The sequence below is a fragment of the Staurois parvus genome, unplaced genomic scaffold, assembly GCF_062004578.1.
Source record: "Staurois parvus isolate SC_StPar_1 unplaced genomic scaffold, SC_StPar_1.0 ptg000011l, whole genome shotgun sequence".
NCBI classification, from domain to species: Eukaryota; Metazoa; Chordata; class Amphibia; order Anura; family Ranidae; genus Staurois; species Staurois parvus.
In genome coordinates this window covers 2,238,052-2,244,051 of record NW_028317807.1, presented here as the reverse complement: position 1 = coordinate 2,244,051, position 6,000 = coordinate 2,238,052, and the positions used below count along the sequence as shown (strand labels likewise).

Below are 6,000 nucleotides of genomic sequence, written 5' to 3'. Positions count from 1 at the left end.
ATGGCCCAGCTGTGTACTACACCATTCCTCACCACCATCTGATCCTCACCACCATCTGATCCTCATCACTCCTCACCACCATCTGATTCTCACCACCATCTGATCCAAATCAATCCTCACCACCATCTGATTCTCACCACTCCTCACCACCATCTGATCCTCTCCACTCCTCACCACCATCTGATCCTCATCGCTCCTCACCACCATTTGATCCTCATCACTGCTCCCTACTTCTGATCCTCACCACTCAACACCACCATCTGATCCTCACTACCATCTGATCCTCACCACTCCTCACCATTATCTGATCGTGTCACTCCTCACCACCATCTAATTCTCACCACATCTGACCCTTACCACTCCTCACCACCATCTGATCCTAACCATCTACTCCTCACCACTCCACCATCTGATCCAGCCTCAGAGGCTCCTCACTACAATCTGATCCAGAATGAGAGACTCTTCACCACTCCACACCACCATCTGATCCAGCTGGAGATGCTCCAGACCACCATCTGATCCCCACCACTCCTCACCACCATCTGATTCATAATGAAAAGCTCCTCACCACTCCTCAGCACCATATGATCCTTACCACTCCTCACCAACAGATGATTCTAACCACCAACTGATTCTCACCACCATCCGATCCTCACCACTCCAACATCTGATCCAGCCTCAGTGGCTGCTCACCACCACCTGATCCAGAATGACAGACTCTTCACCACTCCACACCGCCATCTGATCCAGCCTGAGAAACTCCTCACCATACCTCACTAACATCTAACCCAGCCTGAGAGGCTTCTCACCACCATTTGATCCTCACCACTCCTCACCATGATCTGATCATCACAATCTAATTCTCACCACCATCTGATCCTGCCAGAGAAGCTCCTCACCACCATCTGATCCTCACCACTCCTCACCACCATCAAATCCAGAATAAGAGGCTCTGCACCACCATCTAACCCAGCCTGGGAGGCTCCTCACCACCATCTAATCCATAATAAGAGGCTCCTCACCACCATCTAATCCAGCCTGGGAGGCTCCTCACCACCATCTGATCCTCACCACTCTTCACCACCATCTAATCCAGAATAAGAGGCTCCTCACCACCATCTAACCCAGCCTGGGAGGCTCCTCACCACCATCTAATCCATAATAAGAGGCTCCTCACCACCATCTAATCCAGCCTGGGAGGCTCCTCACCACCATCTGATCCTCACCACTCTTCACCACCATCTAATCCAGAATAAGAGGCTCCTCACCACCATCTAACCCAGCCTGGGAGGCTCCTCCTCACCATCTAATCCAGAATAAGAGGCTCCTCACCACCATCTAATCCAGAATAAGAGGCTCCTCGCCACCATTTAATCCAGAATAAGAGGCTCCTCGCCACCATCTAACCCTGCCTGGGAGGCTCCTCGCCACCATATAATCCAGAATAAGAGGCTCCTCACCACCATCTAATCCAGAATAAGAGGCTCCTCACCACCATCTAAACCTGCCTGGGAGGCTCCTCTCCACTTCACATCCAAACTGCTGGGAGAAGTCCCTTGGATGCCCCCTATCAGTCCCTCTCTATAGCCGGAGCCCGCAGCGTGCTGAGGGGTGTGGAGCTGTAATCCCTGGCAGACGTCCCGGCCAGGATCAAACACTCGGTGCCCCTCTCTACCCTCTGCTCCGGCAAGTGAAGGGTGCTCGGAATGCGACTGAGCGGGAGGGAGGGAGGGGGGCACGGCCGTGACGTCACGGGCTGGCGGAGTAGCTGGGCTCTCAGATTGAGCTCAGGGAGAGCTGGTGGTGGCAGCGGATGCGGCTCCTCTGCAGAGGTAGGGGGGAGTGCATGGCACGATGAGAGGGGGGCAGGGTGGGGGAGGGGGGTGGCATGAAGAGGACTGTGTCCAGGACTAGTCAGTCATTACTACTCACAAACTTCTTACTTGTCCCCAAGTCCCACTTATACAGAGAGGGGCGAGCTGTGCCTGCTGGCTGGGGAGAGGGGCTGGAGTTGTTCTGGATGGGAAGAGTCCGGTCCTGGTGGAGGCTTCCTCTGCCAGCCCTGGAAGTGACAGTTGTGTGTAGTAAGGCAGTGGTGAGTTCTATGAGGGTGGTAGGTGGCCAGGATGAGTCTGGAGAAGTCTCCTCCACTCCTGTGTCTGCTGCTTGAGTCATGTTGGAGGAGTTGATGAAACTTTTGGCAGAGAAAAGAGCAAAGGGCTGGCAGAGGATGTGATCCCTTCTGTGCTCTGCCCCTCCCCATCCATCCCCCTCCATGGACTCAGTGCTGGAATGTCACATCTTCATCCCACCTGTCCTACATCCTCAGGGAGGACACCGCCGGTATACATGTCTATAGGAGCATATGTGTGTATATCTGTGATTTCTGCAACCATTATCCTCCTCCACCACTTAAAGTGGCACTGAACTCTGGTTTATAAAAACGAAATCTATTCCAGTATGTATTCTTCATTCCAAAATCTATCCCAGTATGTATTCCTAACTCCAAAATCAATCCTAGCATGTATTCTTCACTCCAAAATCTATCCCAGTATGTATTCTTCATTCCAAAATCTATCCCAGTATGTATTCTTCACTCCAAAATCTATCTCAGTATGTATTCCTAATTCGAAAGTCTGCCCCATTATGTATTCTTCACTCCAAAATCTATTCCAGTATGTATTCTTCACTTCAAAATCCTTCCCAGTATGTATTCTTCACTCCAAAATCTATTCCAGTATGTATTCTTCACTCCACAATCTATTCCAGTATGTATTCCTAACTCCAAAATATATCCCAGTATGTATTCTTCACTCCAAATCTATCCCAGTATGTATTCCTAATTCCCAAATCTATCCCAGTATGTATTCCTAACTCCAAAATATAACCCAGTACGTATTCCTAACTTCAGAATCCATCCCTGTATGTATTCCTAATTCCAAAATCTATCCCAGTACGTATTCCTAATTCCAAAATCTATCCCAGTATGTATTCTGCACTCCAAAATCTATCTCAGTATGTATTCCTAATTCGAAAATCTGCCCCAGTATGTATTCTTCACTCCAAAATCTATCCCAGTACGTATTCCTAATTCCAAAATCTATCCCAGTATATATTCCTAATTCGAAAATCTGCCCCAGTATGTATTCTTCACTCCAAAATCTATTCCAGTATGTATTCCTAACTCCAAAATCTATCCCAGTATGTATTCTTCACTCCAAATCTATCCCAGCATGTTTTCCTAATTCCCAAATCTATCCCAGTATATATTCCTAACTCCAAAATATATCCCAGTACGTATTCCTAACTTCAGAATCCATCCCTGTATGTATTCCTAATTCCAAAATCTATCCCAGTATATATTCCTAATTCCAAAATCTATCCCAGTTTATATTCCTAATTCCAAAATCTATCCCAGTATGTATTCTTAACTCCAAAATCTACCCCAGTATGTATTTCTAACTCCAAAATCCATCCCAGTATGTATTCTTCACTCCAAAATCTATCCCAGTATGTATTCCTAACTCCACACTGATGTTAGGGGACACTCATAGGGCACTGATATAAGGGTGGACTCTGATGGGGACACTGATGTTAGCAGGGCACTCATAGGGCACTAATGTAAGCAGGGACTTCGATGGGGACACTGATGGGGGATGCTCTGATGGTGACACTGATGAAAGGGAGGATTCTGATGGGAACACTGATGTAAGGGGAGACTCTGATGGGGCACTGTTATAGAGGGGGAACTCTGATGGAGACACTATTATAAGGGGAGACTCTAATGGGGACAATGATGTAAGGGGGGGCTCTGATGGGGACACTGATGTGAGGGGGAACTCTGATGGAGACACTGTTATAAGGGGAGACTCTAATGGGGACAATGATGTAAGAGGGGACTCTGATGGGGACACTGATGTAAGGGGGTACTCTGAGGGAGATACTGATGTAAAGTGAGGTTCCTGATGGGGCCACTTATGTAGAGGGGAACTCTGATAGGGACACTTACGTAAGGGGGGCTCTTATGGGGACACTGAAATAAGGGGGGACTCTGATGGGGACAGTGATGTGAGTGGGGATTCTGATAGGGACAATGATGTAAGGGGCATTTAGATAGGGATACTCATGTAAGGGGAGAGGCTTGGATGAAGGTACTGTTATAAGGGGAGACACTGATGGAGACACTAATGTAAGGGGGGGCGCTGATGGGGACACCAATTTAAGGGGGGCTCTGATGGGGACACTGATGTAAGGGGGGACTCTGGTGAGGACAGTAATGTGACTAGGGATCTTCAGGGGAAAGTCCACTTTAAAGAATACAGTGGCATCCTTTCTCCAACTTTAGCCTACTAACTGGACAGTGAGGGTCTGTTCACACTAGACACCTGCTAGAACAATCCATGGAGAGCAGTGATTTACCTTTTACAGAATTCATAGAAGTAAATGTGTTGGGAACATAAAGTGTTACTAAACCCAGGACCCTGCATTCACTATATCTGCATTCCCACAGTACACACAACATGGAAGTGCAATTATTTTACTAAATATAAACTGATAAATACCTTTTCTCATCAGCAGTTAGAGTCGTGTGACTTCTATCAGTGTCCGGCTGAGTACTGGTCAATATTGTATAGGAGTCTTCATTCTCTTTTTACTGTCTTACGAGGCTGCATAACCCCTGAACCTCTGTTTGGACAGTGCTGATTGGCCCTGTGCTGATCACATGCACCCCCCCTCCAAAAAAAGAAAAACTCGGTAGCAATACACACCAGACAGAGTATGTGCAGAGTGCATCCTAGAGATGGATGGATTGGGGACAGTAAAGGAAAGGGAGGATCTAAGAAAACAGGATCATACAGCTTTTTTACACAATGCAGAGGATTCACCCCTTAGGTTGCACAGTGAAGCAGGCTTTACTGCATATACAGACTGATGTTACTGTTGTGGGTTTAGTAACACTTTAACAAAGTAAGTTCACAAACTTCAAGATTGTTTAGATTAATATGAGTAGGCTAAAACAAATTGAAATACAATGTAGAAATGAATATATGATTTTACATTTTGGACATAGATATTCTTTAACCACTTGCCTACTGGGCACTTTTACCCCCTGCTTGCCCAAACCGATTTTCACCTTTCAGCGCTGTCGCAATTTGAATGACAATTGCGCAGTCATGCAACACTATCCATATGAAATTTTAATGATTTTTTTTTACACAAATAGAGATTTCTTTTGGTGGTAATTAATTTTTTTTGTTTCTGTTATAAAATTTTGCAAATAAATAATATTTCTACACAAATTTAGGCCAAACTAAATTCTGCTACAGTTCTTTGTTGAAAATAACCCAAATCAGTGCTTATTATTTAGTTGGTAGGAAAGTTATAGAGTCCACAAACTGTGGTATATATCTAAAAATCGATAAATCCTGATGTACTGATAGCCTGTCTCATTTCTTGAGGCCCAAAAACGCTAGGACAGTACAAATACCCCCCCCCCCCCCAAATGACCACTTTTTGGAAAATAGCCAGTCTGAGGTATTTAGTGAGAGGCATGGAAGGTTTTTTGAAGTTGCAATTTTTTGTCATAATAAATAGTTGAGTACTGACGTGATACTTTTTTTATTTCCACTAACATACAATTTTGAGGACAAGCTTTCGGGGAGTGTCCCCTTCTTCAAGCTCCAAGCAGTACTGGACCTTGAAGAAGGGGACACTCCCCGAAAGCTTGTCCTCAAAATTGTATGTTTGTGCAAATAAAAAAAGTATCACGGACAGTACTCAACTGTTTCTGTTGCAAATGCACTAATACGGCTACAATCACCCCTTGTCATAATAAAGACATGAAAAATTTTTTTGTCACAATCTTTTTGTTTATATACTGTCACCAATGCAGTACAGTGTCATCATATAACTGGTGCGGCGGTGATCAGGGACACTGATGACATTTTTTTTTACTTTTAATTTAAATTATTTTTTTCTACTGCTGTGACCAGAGCAATA

At 45.3% G+C, this 6,000-nt stretch overlaps 1 protein-coding gene across 2 annotated transcripts in view; it reads left to right on the top strand.

Moving 5' to 3' along the window:
- The first annotated feature begins 1,748 nt into the window (after nt 1-1,748).
- The window catches only part of GULP1 (GULP PTB domain containing engulfment adaptor 1), a 639,668-nt gene continuing 635,416 nt past the window's right edge, over nt 1,749-6,000 (top strand). Inside the window, exon 1 of one of the 2 annotated variants that reach the window (XM_089670051.1) lies at nt 1,749-1,832. The gene's annotated coding sequence lies outside the window, so the exon portion shown is untranslated. The remainder of the gene's footprint in view (nt 1,833-6,000) is intronic. The other variant, XM_089670042.1, reaches the window with a different exon arrangement.